This window comes from Camelus ferus, chromosome 10 (assembly GCF_009834535.1).
Source record: "Camelus ferus isolate YT-003-E chromosome 10, BCGSAC_Cfer_1.0, whole genome shotgun sequence".
Taxonomy (NCBI): domain Eukaryota; kingdom Metazoa; phylum Chordata; class Mammalia; order Artiodactyla; family Camelidae; genus Camelus; species Camelus ferus.
In genome coordinates, this window is record NC_045705.1 from 51,809,100 (window position 1) to 51,828,977 (window position 19,878).

At 45.4% G+C, this 19,878-nt stretch overlaps 1 protein-coding gene across 1 annotated transcript in view; it reads left to right on the forward strand.

Moving 5' to 3' along the window:
- MRVI1 (murine retrovirus integration site 1 homolog) overlaps nucleotides 1-19,878 on the forward strand; it is a 117,151-nt gene that overhangs the window by 20,880 nt on the left and 76,393 nt on the right. The gene's annotated exons all lie outside the window — the stretch shown is intronic.

Consider the following 19,878-nt stretch of genomic DNA (forward strand, 5'->3'; position numbering starts at 1 on the left):
GGGAATTGCACGTCATCACCACGATTTAATTCCAGAACATTTTCATCACCCAAAAAGAAACCTGTACCTATTAATAGTTACTCCCCATTCCTCCACATCCCTCTAGCCTTAAGCAACCACTAAACTACTTTCTGTCTCTATAGATTTTTATTGACATTTTGTATAAATGCAGTCATACAATAAATGGTCTTTTGTGATTGGCTTTTCTCACGTAGCATAAAGTTTTCAAGGTTCATCCATATTTTAGCATGTATCGTACTGCATTCCTTTTATGGCTGAATAATATTCCATTGTATGGATATACCACATTTTATTAGTCTATTAATTAGTCGGACATTTGATTTGTTTCCACTTTTTGACTATTATGAATAATGCTACTATAAACATTATGTACATGTTTTTATATGGACATATGTTTTCCTTTCTCCTGGGTATACACCTAGGAGTGGAATTGGTGGATCATAGAGCAAATCTGTGTTTAACCTTTTAAGGAACTGCTGATGTGTTTTCCAAAGTCTGTATCATCTTACATTTCCACTGGCAATGTATAAGGTTTCCAGTATCCACACCATTGCCAATACTTGTTCTTATCTGTCTCTTTATTTTTGCCATCCTAATGGATATGAAGTGGTATCTCATTGTTGTTTTGATTTGTACTTCCCAATAGCTAATGATGTTGAACATACTTTCATGTGTTTATTGGCCATCTGTATATATCTTCTTTAGAGAAATGTCTATTCAAGCTTTTTGTCCATTTTTAAATTTTTTTTGTCTTTTTATTATTGATTTGTAAGAATTCTTTATATAATCTGGATACAAGTCCCTTATTAGATATATTATTTGCAAATGTTTTTTTCCTATTCTGTTGGTTGTATTTTTACTCTCAGTTGTGTCATTTGTAGTGCAGAAGTTTTTAATTTTGATGAAGTCCTATTTATTTATGTATTTATTTTGTTGCCTGTGCTTTTGGTATTATATGTAAGAAAGTATTGCCTAACCCAAGGACACAAACATTTACTCCTGTGTCTTTAAGTGTTTTATAGTTTCAGCTCTTCCATTTGTGTGTTTGATCCATTTTGAGTTATTTTTGTATATGGTTTAAGGAAGGGGTCCAGCTTTATTCTTTTAAATGTGGATATCTGGTTGTTTCAGAACTATTTGTTAAAAAGACTATTCTTCCCTCCATTTATCTTGGCACCCTTGTTGAAATCAATTGACTATAAACATAAGTGTTTATGGACTCTCAATTCTGTTCCATTGATCTATAGGTGTGTTCCTGGTTTTTTATTTTTTTGTCTTATGTATATATATTTTTTATTGATGTATAGTCAATTTACAGTGTTGTGTCAATTTGTATTCTTGTATAGTATCCAATAGCATGCTTATTGTAGTTTTATATACTAAGTTTTGAAATTAAGAGGTGTGAATTATCCATTTTTTCCTTCCTTTTTCAAGATTGTTTTAGTTATTCTTGGTCCCTTGCATTTCCATATAAAATTTAGGATCTGCTTGTCAGTTTTTTGTTTTGTTTTTTTTTTTTTGCAAAAAAAAAAGGCAAGTAGGATTTTGACAGGGGTTGTGTAGGATATACAGATCAATTCAGGGAATATTCCATCTTAATATTAAGTCTTCTGATCTATGAATATGTGATGGCATTCCATCTGTTTAGTTCTTTAATTTCTTTCAGTAATATTTTTTTGTTTTCAGAGTATAAGTTTATCATTTCTTTTGTTGAGTGTATTCCTAATGATTTTCTGCTTCTTGATGCTATTATGAATGGAATTGTTTTCTTAATTTCATTTTTGGATTGTTTATTGCTAGTGCATAAAAGTATGGTTCATTTTTGTATATCAATCTTGTATCCTGCAACTTTGCTGAGCTTATTAATTCTAATAGATTTTTAGTGGATTCTTCAGGATTTTCTATATAGAAGATTGTGTCATCTTTGAATAGTTATAGTTTTACTTTTTTAAAACTAGAATTCTTGTAGCCTACTCCAGAGCATTTTTATTTTGTTAGAGGGTCCTGAAAGGAGCTTTGTGGTTGGCCTATGAAAGCAGTTTTTCCTTCAGATTTATTGATACTAATTCCAAGGATTTAAACCTGATATGGCTAAGAAATTCTATCAATAACTGTATTAGTTTGCTAGGGCTCCCATAACAAAATACCACAGATTGGGTGGCTTAAACAACAGAAGATTCTTTTCTCACAGTTCTGGAAAAGTCCAAGATCAAGGTGTCAATAGGCTTGATTTTTCCTGTGGTCTCTCTCCGTGGTTTGCAGATGGCCACTTTCTTGCTGGGTCCTTACATGGTCTTTCTCTGTGCATACACACCCCTGGTGTCTCTCTGTGTGTCCAAATTTCCTCTTCTTATAAGGATAGCAGTCAGGTTGAATTAAGGTCCACCCTAACTGTTTCATTTTAATGTAATCATGTCCTTTAAGACCTGTCTCCAGATACAATCACATTCTGATGTGCTGGGGGCTATGGCTTCAATATATGAATTTTTGGAGGACACAGTTCAACTCATAACAATAGCCTTATTCACATTCCTCTGATCTGATTTCTGGTTAGTTGCAATTAGTGAAGCCAGAATTTGTTTTAAAAATCCATTCCCAAGACCATCAAGTTACAGTGACCTGAAGCCACAGTTAAAAGGCACTGCCTCTAGTCCCTGAGCTAAGGATTTTCACTTGTGATTCTGCATGTTTCCTGAGTTCATTTAGTCAGTCTACCCTCCAGGCACATCAAGGAGGGTCAACTACCAGTCATCGGACTCAGACATGCATGTAACATCTAGAACCTCTATTTATATTGCCTGCTTAAAAATAAATAAGTAAATAAAATTAGCCCCAATGCTGTGTGAACAGTATTGTGGCATCCTTGTTTGAGGAGTCCATCTGTGAAGTGAAATTTGAAGTTCTTAAATGGAAAGTCTCCTGTGAAATGAATTTTAAAGTTCTTCAATGCAAAAGCTCACTTTAATTTTGTTCTTTTTTGAGCAAAGGGTCAGTTTTGGAAGCTCAGGGTGCTAGCTATTCTTTGCTCATTAATTTTTACAGTAGCCCCAAGCAAAATTAGTTATGTCAGGAGAAACTGAATATTATGAATTCTCTCCGGGTCATCCGAGCTGAGGGCCCATCCCACCTCGGCTGGTGAAATTATCTCCCTCTTTCTTCTGCACAGTCTCTGCTCCCTTTTTCAGTCTCTTATTTTTAATTTTCTTGCCCTCTGTGTGTTTTTATTGACACCTGGCCTCAAACCCTTTTAGGAAGCAGGCAGTTATAAATCACCCAGAGAGAAATCAATAAAAACCAGTTCAATCCCCAGTAAGACTGATTTGCTCCCAGATAACCAGGATCCTGCAGGCTGAAGTTGTGCCTATGGGGGGATCTGCAAGGAGGGTGAAGGGTAAAGGGGGCATGGTGTTCTGAGAGAGGAGGTGGGCTGCCAGCTACCAGAAACTCAAGGAAGGGATGGACTTTGGCCTCCATCCATGTTTCTCATCTGGCCTCAGGGGAAAGCTCCGTGTTTCCATTTCATCCAGCCCAGATTTTTCCAAGCACATCAGTTGCATTTTCTTATCATCTAAGGATCTGCTTCAGAGCTAAAGAATCTTCTTTAAGCCTCAAGAAAGGGCAGTAGGAATGATTGCTGTGTTTGCTGGGGAGTGGGGAAGATGGCAAAATATGTTGCTATAGTGCAGAGACATGGAAGAGGAAGGTAGTTCCATCATGCTGTCTGTTGTCAGGCCACTGCTTTTGGTCCCCTCCAGGGAATCAGAAGTCTGAACTTTATTGTATAGAAGCTGAAAGCTTGGCCCGGAGAAAGGCATGACTGGCCCCAGGTCACAGAGTGGTTTCATAACGAGGTCACAAAGAAATGGCCTCACTGCTTTGAAAGCCTAAAGTTTTCATCCCAAAAGAAGCTATGCTCAGGAAATGCAAATTCATGGGTAGTCAGAACTGAAAAAAAAAAAAAAAAAAGTAAAACTACAGAGAAAATATCAATCAGATCATTTATTAAAAATGAATACATCAAATTGCCCACTCTAAGGGGCAGCTGATCATTTGGACCAACCATTTATGCCCTCTTGGATAATGGGAATGAACTAACCTTTGAAAAGAGAATTTCCTAGAAGCGACTTCTCCCCTCCTCTCCATCCAGGAAAATATTGTAACTGCAAGGCCCAGGGTATTGGAGTTGGGTGGCAGGAGGCATTGAGACTGTCTGTGGTGCCCTGACAGTGGGGCCTCCCCTTCCCCAGAAAGGAGAATCAGGCTCAGAAGCAGGGCTGCAGGGAAAAACCCCAGATTCCACGAATGCCTGATTTTACTCCCCAGGTGGTCCTGGTTTCCTCAAATTGTGCATCTCTGGCCCTCTAGGAAGTCGCGTCCCCTCTCCTTTTAAGGGCTTTCAGGAGATGTATTTATTTAAACTGGGCTAAAGAATTACTTGATTTAGTTCAACATTTGTCAAACCCTAATTATATATCTAGTGCTAGGGATATGAAGATGAGAAAATCTGGGTTTTGAAGGTCGAATAGGAGTCTGCCATGAAGCCTATCGAGTTGCTGTCAGCCAAATGAGAACAACCTGAAGATAAATAATTGTGAAACTGTGTTAGAGCAGAGTTGGCTAACTTTTTCTATAAAAAGCCAAATAGTAAATATTTTAGGCTTTGTGAGTCAGATAGTGTCTGTTTCATCTACGGCCCTTGTAATATGAAAACAGCCATAGAGAATGTATAAATAAATGGTTGTGGCTGTGTTTCGATAAAACTTTCTTTACAAATAGAGTCAGATTTGGGTCAGATTTGGTCCATAGGCCAAATCGTTTGCTGAACCCTGTGTTAGAGGAATATTGTCATAATATGGAGATACTAATATTAATAATGATAATAATAAAAGCTACCATCTGACTCTGTGCTAGCCCCAAATAAGGCACTGTACATACAATTTATATACATTTGCATCCTTATTTTTCACAACAATTTGTGAAGACACTGAGATTCAAGAGCTGAGGTCACAGAGCTAGGAAGTGGCAAATATGAAGTAAAATCCAACCCTGTATGGCTCTACAGCATATGTTCCCAACTAAACAATTCAAAATTCTGATGGGAAATGAGCAGAGGGGTTAATCTGGTGAGGATCGTGTGGGGGATCCTAAAGGATGAGGTGTGTCTTCCATGGAGACAGATGCCAAATGTGGGCCCTCGAGGCAGAAATAGTAGCACAGAGGTTTGAAAGCACATGGAATATTCTGGAAACTGGGGCTGTGGGTGTGGTTGGAGTATGGATAGTACCATCTACTTTGATGGTAGAGGCCGGAGAAGAAACAGGAGAGGTGAGTAAGCTCAGAGTAGAAAGTCTGGCCGGTGAAACTGTACTTCCTTATGGACCAGGGGTTCTCCAGCTCTGGTTTCCAGATATGCTGCATCAGACTCCTCTGAGGGACTTAGCCAACCAGATTACTGGGCCCCATTCCCAGATATTTTGGTTCAGTAAGCTGAGATGGGTCTGGAAATATGCATTTTATCAAACACCTCAGGTGATTCTGGTAAGCATTCTCAGATTGGGGATCAGTGCATGGAAAACCCCTGAAATGATTTTAATCAAAGGAGATATATAACCAAAGCTATGTTTTAGGAAGACCACTTCCACTTGGAAGATGGATTACTTCATTAGAGAACCAGCCTTCCCGGGGGGTCCATTTTCTGGTTACCACCCTCTTTCACCTAGAAGTGCAGATGAGAAATTTCCAGAAGCTCCAGCATTTCCAGAAGCTTCTTAAGAATGACTCAGCTTAAACCTTGGATTGAACTCTATACTGTTTACCAAACAGTTAACTGAAGAAGAGATATCATATGTATAACAAGCTGCAGTTTAACAGACAGAACATAGGTGAATCTGATGTTGAAGATGCTTTCTCCGTGAGGACTCGGTGAATCCTTAGCCAGAAAAACCTCTCCTGGTCCTGTGTCTGTGTTTCTTTTGTGCCACCCCTGCTGCTGGGTTCTGTATTGCCCTAGAAGCCTCATCATGGTATGTGGAACAGAACCTGGGGCTTGGAGCCATACTACCCTGAACTCAAACCCTATTTACTGTGCTTGGTAATTGTAATGTCTGGAGCTAATTATTTAGCCTTTCTGAGCTTCAGTTTTCTCATCTGTAAAATGGGAATGATAATGCCATGCAGGGCTGTTGTAAGGACTGAATAAGATAAAGGATGTGAAAAGCCATGTAGAGCACCTGGTGCAATGAATACGGGTTCCCTTCTGCTGATGCCTCGGAATTGTTTCCATGCACTCCCCATCTTTCCATAGTGGAAAGATGACAACTTCCCTGGAGAGAAACCCTCTATGGTCACTTCCTGTCTCATATCACTTAGCAGCCGCTGTTGCTCTTGCCTGTTCGAGAAGCAGGATGCTGAAATCCCTGTGCCTCAGGCCACCAGGGTTTGCTGTTGGGACAGCCATTCCCAAGCTCCTGCTTTCACTCTCCCCACCCCCAGCCTCCCACCCGTTTCACATCACTGTTTACCATAGTCTGTTTTCAAGTTGTGCTAAAGACTCAACTCCTGCAGCTATTTGCATAGATCTGGACCCTAGGGGAATTGCTCCATTTTATTTTAGCACATGGTTTCTTGTGGCCACAGCCTCTGTCCAGGGAGCATCTTTGGAGTTGACCAAATTGCAAATGTGGTTCAATTCAGATTCCCTTGGTGAAAAAAAGACCCCAACCAAGATCTATAACTGCTTCTGTCCCCTCCACAGGCCTTGGTGGGCGAGGTGTGAGCTTCCTCCTTATCCTGCAAACTGGAGTCCTCACCCCAAACTGTGGGGCTGAGGTCCAGGGTAGAGGGTGGCCTCCCATTGCTAGGGTCTCGGGGGCTGCTCTCCTTGGGAGGAGTAGCAGTCAGATCCTGTCTGAATCTGAGCTGAGAAGTAGGTGGCGTGAGTTTCTGGTGGTCATTGCAGGAGTCAACGATATTTGAAAATCATTTGAAGGTTGAAGTTTGACTCAACAAACATGTTTTTATGGTCACTGTGCTGTCTTTTAGGCTGGAACATGCAGGCTGCTCAAATCTAGTATTGCCTCTGGAGCCTGAGTTTAAATGAGTGTGTGCGTAGTACGGGGAAGGCAGGAGACACAATTCATGGGGGTAGGGGATTCAGAAATTTGGGCTGAGGGTTGTGGGAGGATGCCGAGCTCATCAATGGGGGCAGGGAAAGCAGAATGAGGAGCAGGTTCTGAGGAAAGGGCCATGGTGATAAGTTTAGTTAGAAAACAACTTAGGGTAAGTGCATTTGCTACAGATCTGAGTTTTCCAGATCAAACTCTCATGTAGGCCACAGAGCAGTGAGGGGAGAGAAACCTTTGTTGCTGAGAAAGACCCTGTACAGCCAGCTTTACAAAGGCTAAGCAGCTTGTCCCAGTTGGAACTCTTTATTGCAGGAGCCAAAAAAGCCAACATAAGCCAGTTTAAGCAAAAAGAGGTATTCATTGGTTCTTGAAACATAAAAGGCCAGGGATATCAGGCATGGCTTGATCAGGGCCTTAGATGATAGTCTCAGAACCTAGTTTCTTTCCGGCTCTTTGCTGTGTTTTCTTTCACACTGATTCCATTCTTGGACAAGTTCTTCTTTACTGTCACAGCTAGGCTTCTGTTCCACCCTCTTATATTCAACGTCTGCACTTAAGAGTAAGAATCTTGTTCCCAGGATGCCCAGCAAAGTCTTACTGTGTCTTGTTGGCTCTAGTTGGTCACATGCTAACCCTTGAACCACTCGCTATAATGGGGGAAGTTGTCCACAGGCTACCTCCAGCCTTGGGGTTGCCAGGTAGACTCCTCACCACTGTTATATGACTGCTCTCAGTAGGCACCTTGGACCCTGAACTCGTGGGGCATAGAGTGGGGCACAGGCTGACAACTTAGCCTAACCCTGTGCTGTAGAGATGGGGAGCCTGAGTCCTAAGGGGTGGAGGAACTCATCCCCACAGAGGCTGCTGATGTCACAGTCTGCTCTCCACTCACCCAGAAGGCCCCTGTCACCAACCCGTTGTGGCCCTTTCTTTGGCCTCCCGAAGCACACATCTGGCCTGACTCTGCCCTGCAGCCCGGCCCAGGTTATTGGGCTATTTCCACAGCTTCTGAGACCTGGGATTCCCAGAGTGGAGACAAACAGGGGGTGGGACTGGAGCTGGGCACTGCATCCCAGCAGGGAAGAGCTCTCTCTCTGTCTGCTTAGATGATGCAGCTGCTTCCTATGGCCCCTGGGGGATGCTGTGAGAAGGACTTTCAGTTCTGTGCCTCAGCTACGGTTGCCCTTGTTGGCCCTGAGGTAGGGCTGTGACCTGCAACAATCCAGATCCTGCGTCTGGAAACCTCTCCCAAAACTCTTGTTCCATCTCTGCTGAGTCTAGAGAACAGGAAGGACTCTGCTCTTGAGAAAGAAGACCCCATTTTTGGACAGGAGACCCCGGGTTTAGTCCTGACTCTGTTTCCTGACTGTGTGACCCATAGCAAATCACTTTCCCCCTCTGAGACTCAGTTTCCTCAACTGCAAAATGGAGATGTAATACCTTCCTCATGGAGCTGAGAGGGTTCAAAAGCTAATATCTATCTATCTATCATTCATACATACATACATACATACATACATACATACATACATACATACTGTGCTGTGTGTGTAGTAAGACCAGATGAAAAGCAAGATTTGATTCCTAGAGTCCTTGCTTTCAAAAGGACGACCCACCAGGCACTGAGCTCTGGACCCATGCTAGCTATGTGCTCACAGCCGGGACACAGATGGAAGCTCTCTGCCCTCAGGCTTGGCAGATGCGGTTAATGTACAGGAAACCGATGCATGGCAGATGGGGGCAGCTGCACGGTGCTATCTCAGACCAGAGAGCACGCAGCATCCGGGAGAGGTCAGGGAAGGCTTTGTGGGGAGGCAGCCTCGAAGGACACACTTGGAGCCCCTGTGCCCAGCACAGCACCTGACCTGACCCTGAGCAGGCACTCACAGGCGTTTCTTGAATGAATGAATGATTTAGGTGAGCACCATACAGACCGTCTTTTCCTTCTGACTTTCCCAAGCCAGTTCCTACACCTGGACCCTGATGTCACTTGCCAGAGCAAAGCTGGGAGGGGAGAGGGGGAGGAAGGGTCGCAAAGGAATGGCAAACAGAGGTACATTGGGAATTAGACATTCTTTTTTTTTTTTGTTTTTTTTTTTGGTTTGGTTTTTGTTTGGAGACGGGGTGTTGCTGAGTCAAGGAAGAAATTTTATTTTTATTTGGAACACAGTTCCCAAAGTGATAGTGTGCTGATCCTGGCAGTTCCCTTTAACTTTCAGGACACCAAAGGAACTATCTCTTTTTCTTTCTTTTAATAATTTCATCATTTATTATACAAGTAAGTCAGGCTCCTTGTAGGAAAAAAAAGGAAAAATATAGATATTAATATTTAAAAGATGTTAGATTAAGTTTATTCATAATTCCACTTGAAGATAACCACTTTTAGCCTTTGGGTTTTAGCCTTCTTGACTTGTCCCCAACCCCATGGATAGGTAGAGTCATATATCTATCTACCTATATTTCACATTAAAAATATATACACAAAAATAAATACAATTTTTTTAAGCAGAAGGTTTTTTCCTTTTTTTAAAACGAAGGACATACTCTTTTTTGGGGAGGGGGAAGGTAATTAGGTTGGTTTGTTTGTTTTTTTGTTTTTAATGGAGGTACCGGGAATTGAACCCAGGATCTCGGGCATGCTAAGCACACACTTTACCACTGAGCTATACGCTCCCCCCCAGGTATGATTTTTAAATGAAAGTAGAATTGTACCACCTGTTTTTTCTCCCAGTTAGTATATTGTGAACAAAAATGACATGTCTAAAAGTCAAACCTTTCTGCCTTTTAACCGCTTTGGATGGAAATGTTCTAAAATGGAACTTGTTCTCCAGTCTTTCCCAGGGAGCCAGCATGGGAGCTCTGCTTCATTCATGCTCACCATGAACGTGCCAGCCGTCCAGCAGAGCTGAGTGCAGGGAATGGGAAAGGTGTCTAAGGAGACAGGCCCTGACAGAATGGCCCCAGGGTCTGTGCCGGGCTGAGTGCTTGTATTTGCTCTTTGAAGTGTGGCTGGCTGCTTCTTTCCTTGCAGTCAGTTTTCCCTTCTGGCTGCTTTTAATCTGCTGTGTGGGCTGGAAGACCAGAAAACAGAGCCCTTGAGAGCATGGAAGGGAAGGTGCCTAGGTTGTGAGTCAAGTCCTCTGTTGCATGAGGCACAGGTGACTTGTGTGGTCAATCTTCTCTTTCTCAGAGGTAAAGGAACGGTTCTTAAGTATTTACTATGTGCGGGATACTTTACACGCCTGTTTTATTTAAATCTCAAAGCAACACTTGAAGAGAAGTATCTTAACCCTGTTTTACAAATAACAGCCTGATCTCAGAGAAGTTCATTGCTTTGTGAAGGGTCACTGATCTTCAGCGCTCGATGGGACCTGGTTTGTGTCACTCCCGAATCCCTGTTGTTCTTACTGTGCCACGTCTCATGCTTGCTGCCAATCCTGGGCTGGGTCTGGTTGGATGATGTTGCCAGAGGCAGGGCCACTGGACTGGTGAGATACTTTTGCACGGATCAGGGCTTGGCCTCCCACGGAGATCTGAGGCCAGGCAAAGAGCTGCCTCCCCAGGCAGCAACTCCAGGGTCTGGACAGCAAGGAGAGACCTGTAGAATCACAAGCCACTCAGAGAACACGTGGGACAGGGACTCAACAGTCTTTAGGGAAGGCCAGTCTCTGCTTAGCTCACTGGCCTTCTCAGTGCTTGTAGTTGGCACTACTTTTTGGACTTGATTTGAGTCAGTTGAAGTAGCAGAAAAAGCCCTGGGGAACATTTTTCTCACGGTATAAATCAGAGGTGGCAACGGGTAGCTGCAAACTGAATCTTGACCAGAGATATGTTTATTTGGCCTGCATGGTGTTTCTCTAACTTTTTGAATTCGATTTAGCATTTATCAATTGGAGGATTTCATATTTAAACATCTGGGACTTTGGCTTTTCTTGAAAAATTGGGAGATCTAGCCAATGAAGACTAGTATTTTTTCATGACTCCCAAATTGGGTAGTAACTGCCCCTGTGCTCTGTGGTCGGCCACACCCCATAATGAGTGTCACCTGCCTGGCCCAAAGGATTTGAATTTGCCATCTTTGCATGAATCCTTTTTTTTTTTTTCAACAGAAGCTGGTTGCCAGTTAAAAGCAAAGCCTTCTTCATCTGCTTATTAGTGATATGTTTTCATTCATTAACTAATTCCACCAACATTTAGTGAGTGGCCGTTCTGTGTTTCACCCTGTACTGGATGTGGTTCATAAAAATATGAATATTTATTAAAATAGTCATAAAATACAAATAAGGTATAGTCCCTGCTGTTGAGGTGCTCTAATTCTAGCTGAGTCGAGGTCTGTGCAAATTGCTCTGGGAGAACAGAGAAGCGTGGTAAAGTGAATAATCCTCCCCCGCTCCCCGCCAAGATGTCTCTGTCCTAATCCCTGGAACCTATGAATATGTTACCTTAAATGGAAAAAGGACCTTTGCAGATCTGATTAGATTCAGGAGCCTTAGATTTGGAGATCATCCTGCATTATCTGCGTGGGTCCAGTGTAATCCTAAGGGTTTTTATAAGAAGGAGACAGGACAAAGACAAGAAGGAAATGTGAGACTAGAAGTAGAGGTCAGAGAAGAGAAGAGATGCTACACTTCTAGCTTTGAAGATGGAGAAAGGGCCACCAGCTCAGCCATGTAGGCTGCCTCTAGAACCTGGAAAAGCAAGAAGATGGAGTCTCCCCTCGACCCTGCAGAAAGAACACAGTCTTCTCATACTGATTGTAGCTCACTGAGACTGATTTTTGGACTTCTGACCCCCTGAACAGTAAGATAATAATCTATGTTGTTTTTAAGAGACCAAGTTAGTAGTAATTTGTCACAGCAGCCATAGGAAACTAATACAGGAAGGGAGTAATTTTTTTCTAGGGCTAAGAGAAGGAATGGGTTTATGAAGGAGGAAGATTTGAACTGGATGAATAGGAGGTCATCAAAGCGGGGATGGAAGGCAGCTCAGGCATAAGGAGGGGGATTGTGCAAAAAGTGTAAAAAAGCAGGGCATGGTTGAAGGTTGGCTGTTGATCCATTGTGGTTGTAGCCCAAGGTGTATGAAGGCTGAGATAAGAGAGGGGGCCAGGGAGAGGGGCCAGAATCGTGGCTTAGAACCGGTCTCAGGGGGAAAAGGAGTTCTTAAAGATTAGAAGAGAGGGAAGGACCATCCAATTTGTATTTTAGAGAGACTGCTCTGGCATCTTGTGGAGGGTGGTTGGAAGGGGCCAGAGCAGAGATGAGGAGACCAATGGAGCTGTTGCAGTGACTCAGGTCACACAGAGCCGCGGCGGGGATGGTGGCCACGGGAAGGCGGGAAGTGATTCAGGACATCTGAACGAGGATTGACAGGACTCGCAGACTAACTGAATGTGGGAAGTGATGGAGGAGGCGGCGTCATGATGACTGCTGGGTTTTTAGCTTGAATACGTTTACCAGGCAGTTGCAGGATGGCAATCACATCGCCACAGCCCCATTGTCTGGGGTGATGTTCAAGTCGTCTGCATTCCTTCTGCTCCCTGGCAGAGGCGAGGAGCAGGGAACCTGGGACTGACGGGCTCGGTGGTGTGCTGGTATATGTTTAACAGCCGGCAGTCTGGGGAAAAGAGACTTTGCTACATAACATTTGCTGATTCCTGTGGTATAAATCCTCCCATCATGACTAAGTTTAAGCTACTAACTCGACATCACTGAACACGGAGTTGGGAAGCTGTCCACAGTAGCACATCATTAGCTAGTGCTCCCTGTGTACAAATACGCTAGAAACAAATCATCTCAGGAGCAGAGAAAATAGTATAATATAGTAAAACAATTAGAACATGGTTATTGCAGGCATTCATTTCCTTTGTTTTTAATATAATTTAATTGTGATTTAATTTTTAGTAATGTCTCTGTTTAACAACAAATTCACAAAATACTGGACAATTTTACGTTTGGCTCCTGTGAGCCCGTATGAGCAGGTACCAGAACACTACTGGAGAAGTTTCCACAAAGTACCACATGGAAGGGCCTAGAAAGCCACCTCCTTCCCCAGACAGGGTCAGTGGCTCCCTGAGGTCACACACCTGAGGAGGGCAGAGCCAGCTGCAGGACCTAGGAGGCAGCTCCGGGTCCTCCATTCCTCCCTGATGGCCCCTTGGTGCCCTGGTCAGCCTCGGGGACCTGGGCACACTGTGTGGTCCTTGACCCAGAACGATGACTCATGTCACCGGTGAGTGGGTGACTCAGGGAAGAGGCTGCTGGGCAGCCTGGAACAAAGGGAACCGGGCAAGACTGATTTCTCCTGGGAGCTAAGTGGGAGGCTCAGATACTTTTCTGCTGTTCCTGGTGCCTTTGAACTGCCTCCGATTAAGCAATTGCACATATTTCCAAGAAGAAAAAAATTTTTTCAAGTGGACTTAATTTTAAAAGAAGAATTGGTAAAGTGAACAAGCTGGAAAGGAAAGCTGGGGAGATGTTCTGCTTGCTTCCTGTCATGGCTGGGGCTGGGACTGAGGGTGGGGGTTCAGGGCGGGGTGGTTGGAGGTCTGGCTTGACCATTTTTCAGGGGGTGTAGAACCAGGATCCCAGGCATTTCAGGGTTTCTCCAACCCTTCTGCTCTTCCAGAGTGCCATCTAAGATCCACGGGGCTTACCGAGTGCCAGAGAGTTGGGGTGAGGAGGGTACCCGTCACCTGACAAGATGTCCCTCGTGGTTCTGTCAGTCCTTGCTTAGTAGATAACCTCTGAATCCGCCCTCTCAGGCACCTTCAGTCCGGAAACTCTCTGCTACTAGGTGTGCCGAAATTACTGTGTTCTCCACCACGTGCCCCGCCACCTCGCCCCTGGGGGATGTGAGGAACCCTGTGAGGATGTCTGAAGGCCTCATCTGTCAAGTCATACCAAGTAGCCATTTCTTCTCTTTGGGGTCTTCTCCTCTGGGTTCTGTCTGGGAAATGGGGCCCAAGGCCTCCCTGCTCTCAGAGTTAGGATCTTTCTCCGCCTCCCCGGGGAAGCAAGGCACAGGCCCCTTCCTCAGGGACTTGCCAGAGCCTACCCACACTGCTTTCACACCAGCTCTCCTGTCGCTCCCTCACCCCATGATCTCTTATTAGTCTTGGTTGGGGGGAGACTTACCCTTCTGTAGGATGTTTTCCCCCAAATCTTTTTTCTGTGCCTTCAGCCCTTGCCATTTCCCTTAGACTAGCAGTTGGCCACATATAAGGCAGAGATAGAATCCCTTTTCTCTACATCAGCTGCTATAACTGCCCCCCCCAACACATCTCCACCCCCTCCCCAGGCATTGAGCACAGAATGGCCTCGTGTTTGCCTGAGGGGAAGGGCAGTGTAGGGGCAGGAGATGTGTGGGAAGTGAGGAGTCTGTTACTATTGCAGACATGCCATCTATCTTGTGTGGCCCCCGCCCCCTACCAGCTGAGCACTGTGCCCACTCACATGCCCCTTCTCTGGGGGCTAGCCCGGCCTCTCCTCCTGCATGTGGCCTGGCACCGGTCTCCGCAAAGGCTGGCTTCCTCTCTGGCCTAGAATGGGTTCAGAATCGGGAGGAAAGCATCCCCAGCCAGCAGAGCCTGTCAGAGAGCCTGAGGGCTGGAGAGCATGGCCAGAGGGTGCAGACCCCAGGGAGTGTTGGGAGTGCTCGGAGCTGGCCTTGCTGAGGCACCGCCAGGCTGCAGCTGTATGCTCCCAGCGCCTGGGCCAGAAGGGTTGTGTTGGGGGTGGGAAGTCATGGAGGGAGTCCCTTCCAGTGCCTTGTCCTCCCCTCTCTGTTGCCCTCAAGGCCTCTTCCTCCCACCCTTCTATACCCCACCCTGTTCTCCACTCCTCCTTTGGATCCAAGTCTGCTTTCAGGATGGAAACCTGGGGCTCCCACTGACATGCTGAGAGCTGGGCCCCTTTCAAGCCTTCATTCTCCCCTTTACCCAGTACAGCCCAGGCACCTGCTCAATGAAGTTCTCAAGCTAGGTTTCATCTTTCACTCACAGAATTAAAGCCTCTGTCCTTTGGGAGTCAGCACAGGGCTGGCAGAAAGGTTGGAGGCTTTGGAACCAGACAGACTCAGGACTGACCACAACACAGACCTAGGATGACCACAGCACAGGCCTGTGACTGACCACAGCACTAAGGAAGGATGCCTACAGCACAGAGCACCGCAGTGCTGTCCCCTCTCTAAACCCATTGCCACAGCCACTGACTGCCCACCAGCAGAGTGAATATCAGCAGCACCAGAGCGCATGGCCCTTGGTGGGTTTAGTTCCAATCATTTCTGATGGTCTTTTATCCATTTGTCAGTATGGAGAGAAGCCCTGGCCAAACCCTTATTTGTAAGAGACAAAGCCAGGAACTCTGCCACCCAGGATGAACACCAGACCCTCTGGGCCTTGGTTGGGTTTGGATGATGCCGTGACTCAGAGAACTCAGCTGCCTGATTCAGAGACTGGGAAAGGAACTCATCGAGTGTATACTCTGGGCCGGCACCCTGTGTCTATTCCCTAATTTAATCCTTACAACAGTTTAAAAATGTAGGTATTGTTACCTCCATTTTACAGATGAGAAAACTGAGGTTAGGAAGAGACTAATGCAGCAAGAAAGATGCAGAGGGAGAGTTAGAACCCAGTCTGCCAAGGTCCAAAGCCCTCTCGCAGCGTCCCAAGGTTAGGAAGCAGGATAGGGCTACCAACTTGGGCTCACTTGTTGTGGGGCAGGACCCAGTTCTGCCATTGGCCAGGCCCAGGGCCCCACAGAGGCACCTCTCAGCATTTTGAGGTGATCTCTGATGTCCAAGGAGATTTTCCAAGTGTGTCCAGGGCTGCCTGGGGCAAACACAGGGAGTTGGGATATCTTCATTTGCCCAAGAGAGTGACCACTGGAGGAGGGAAGACGGGAAGTGGGAGGCGCTGCCAAGGGATGCCTGCTTGTACATCATGGACACATTGGCTTATTATTGACTAAAGCAAACCCTTCAAAATAAGAGACCAGAAGGTAGTGGGAGTTGGGGGGCAGGGGTCCTGGGACCTTCTCTGAATGCTCCTCACTCACAGGTGTGGCTTTGGTCAGTCCCTGCCCCAGTTTGGGCCTGCAGGCTGGAAACAGGGGTAGGACTGGATATTCTCCAGTGGCCTCTCTGTCATCCTCTGAATTTGCCGAGGGACTGAGAGAGATGTATGTGCACTCACCCCAAACCATCCCCTCCATCGAATTCTTCATCTAGAGATAGACCAGTGGTATTAATAGCAACCTAATCTCTTTCAAATACTTTGTGCTGCTAAAATGAAAGCAAAAATCCAAAACTGGAAGAACAAAAAAACTCCCTTCTGAGAATTCTGAGTCATTCCAGAAAGGTCAGTGGAGTCTGGGTTAACCCATTATTTCCCAGAAGGGCCTCTGGCTCTTCCAACACCCAAAGATTAACGGAGAGAAAATGAGAACCAGTCAGTTTGTAGGCTGTGCTCCTCGGACACTGTGGATTCAGAGAGGGGTTTCGTCTCCTCTGGACTGATTAAGAGGCTCTAGGAGAGGCATTCTTGGGGCCATTGTAAGAGGCCACTGCTTGCCAAGAATGCTGCCCATGAGCCAGTGAGCTTGGCCCTTCGAGGAGCTGAGGAGTCAGACAGACCTGCGGTTGATTTCCAGCACTGCCACTCATGAGCGACGTGACTTTGGGCAGGTCTTTGAGCCTCTGTTTCCTCATCTGTAAAATGGGGCTAATCATAATGTTAACAATACTTACGTTACCCACCTCAAGGGTTGCTGAGAGCACTTAAGGGATGGTCTCTGGAAAGTGTCTTGCAAAATCATAACTCTTAATAATGGCCACCATGCCTACTGGAACACAGGCAGCCCCACAGGAAGCCCCCCGCCTCCCTCCTGTGGCCGAGGTATGTGGGGTGGAGGTGCTCCATCAGTTGCGGAGGGCCATGCCTGTGTTTGTATGGCCGCTCTAACAAAGAAGCCCGTCCTGCCCTCTCCCCACAGTCTGCAGGTGTCCCGCACGGGTAGAGCCCGTGCGGCTCACCTAACAAGTGTGGGCTTCTCTGGGGTGAAATGTTAGACAGGCAAACTAATGGACAGTTGTAAGAACAGAAGAGTCAGAAGGCAAGTGGGTGAATGCACGGACTAATAGACCGATGGGTGGGCAAATGGGTATGTTTGCCACCCCACACAGCGTGGGTAGTGCAGCCTCTAATGGTGGGCCCACTCTTTTGTCCTCATAAGACCTCTGGCCTGACAATGTGCTACTTCCTCTCCCCTGCCCCACCACTATCTTTATCCCCACTGTGAATGCACCCCAACTCTCCTCTGTGGAGCAGGGTCGCCATGTTGGGTTCGGCTGCTGCACTCTAGCAGAACTCCTGGTGGATGAGGCCGAGTAGAAGGCAAAGAGGAGGGGCCTTGGAATCCAACTAGCCTGGGTTATAATCCTTGGCCTGCCACTTATTAGCTGTGTGATCTCAAGCAAGTTGCTGCACCTCTCTGATCCTTAGTGCCTTAATATATAAAATGGAAATAATAAACAAGATAGCACCTGAAATGCACCCAGCATAGAGTCTTATACTCAGTAGGCAACCTAGACATATCTGATGAATAAAAATGAATAAAAGTATCTTAGTTGGCTTTCCTTAATGAATAGCCAGGGGCAAATAAAAATATTTAAATATAGTTTAGAGACTTCTGGGCTTTTTGGTTATCCGAATGACTGGATAGTTATCCCAGCAGAGGCTTAGATAATTTTCTCCAGATACAAAGGTAACTGGACCAGTCAAGTTGCTTCACTTCTTTGCACCTCAGTTTTCCTTCTTGTAAAATGGGCAAGCTATATATGTGAGCACTGGCTGTGGGCAGAAAGAGTAGAGTCCAAAGAGCTGAAGGCTCTTGGCAATGACTCACCTAACCCTTTACTGACCAGGCCGGAGAGGCAGCGAGAAGGGCCCTGAAAATGGGTTAAAGAAGGAACAACTTGGAGACCAAACATTACTAAATATTTTTTCCTTTTTTGGGTCAGGGCTCTAGATCACCACTTCCTGGAGATTATATTCTAAACTTTGCTGTGTTGGATGTGAGGTCCACGTGCCCAAGAGCTCCAGCGGAACCCAGATGTCACCCTGGGGGAGGGCCTCTGCTTTTACCTTGCTATTTTAAGCAGGGAGTTTATAATAATGGATGGGAGAGAAAGCAACGAGGCTGGAGCAGCGTGGGAATGGCCTCGGCAGGCGGAGCACCCCCAAGGGGCTCAGGGTTCCATCCTGTCAAGTGTGGGACCTCAGCCAGCCTCCACTCTGCTTTATCCTGCAGCAGCTGACACCTCTTAGTGCTTGTCTGAATTAACTCAGTCCTGTTTTACTTTACTTTCTGACCCAGGGACTGACTGAAGGTCTTTCTTGAGGAGCAGGAGGTAAAGGAAAGGAAGTAGAGATATTTCTGATGCAACTTTGTATACCATGATCCTAGAATCCATGGGGTGGGACCTTCACATCTGTGGTTTATTGTGACTCGGAAGAATTTGGGATTTCAGGGACTCCCAGGGTCGGAAAAGGCCCCTGAGGTGGGTTAGGAATCCTATGACCCTTGCTTCAGCCTTTGCTGAAACTCTCCCAGGAATGGGGAACTCACTACCTTAAAGAGGAGCCCATTTCATTTTCAGATGGTTCCAGCCACTAGAAAGTTTTCCCTTGCATTGATCTGACATTTCAGTCATTGGCCGTGACTCTACCCTTTGGGGACAATAGAATTACATGAATGGCTTTCAAGTATCAGCAAAGAGATTTTATTTCTTCCTGCACCTTCCCCTTTGTAGGCTAAAGGTCTTTAGTTTGTTTTTTTTTTTTTTTAACATAGTTCTTGTCCTGCTTTCCCTTTTTGGAACATGCCTCAGTTTATCTGAATCCCTCCTAGCATGCAGAACACAATACACTTCGTGTAGGTTAAGACATAAAAAAAGAAAAGTAGAACTGTCACCTCCCATATTTTGGAAACCATATACCTATTAAGACAGCCTGGACCTGCACATACATTACACATCATTTTAAGAGTTTTCTTGGGAGGTGTAGCCAACTTTGCTGGTAGAACTGGATTTTGTAAATACTCTTTTGTTACCCTCAAACCCCTCTTTTGTTATGGTACCCGACTACCGTATACTTTGCCCAGCATCACTGTTGTCACTGCTACAGAAATCCAAGTAAAGATGATAGAAAATAATCACAGAGCTCACCTTTGAGCTGGGAGACACAGCACTCATTCCTGGGAGCCAGGTTAAGTCTGTCCAGTAGGGCTTCTCCCTTCCTGCCTTATCTCCTCCACTAGGCCTGCAGCTCTTCTGTTCAGAGAAATTCAGTCAGCATTTCAGTGTTCGTAACTCAGCCCAAACATCATTTCTAATGTGGAATCTTCCCTATAACTGTATCCCACCTGTCCCAATTTCCACAGTTAGGGACCCTTTTCTGGGATCCTGCAGCTTCTCACTTTCAAAGTGTTTACCCCCTTATCTTGTTTTCCATCTGCCTCCTACCAGTGGACTGCGTGCTCTTTGAGGGCCAAGACCACATCTGCATCATCTTTATGTCACCAGCGCCCAGCCCAGAGTCTGATAGAGTAGGTGTGAGTGTTCATGGTGAAGGAATGAATGGATCAGTTCGTGGATAGTCTACTTGAGATGAGATTTCTTGAGCCGGCCAGCAGAGGGCATCCCAACTGTTTCATAGCTGTATGGGGCTACCTTT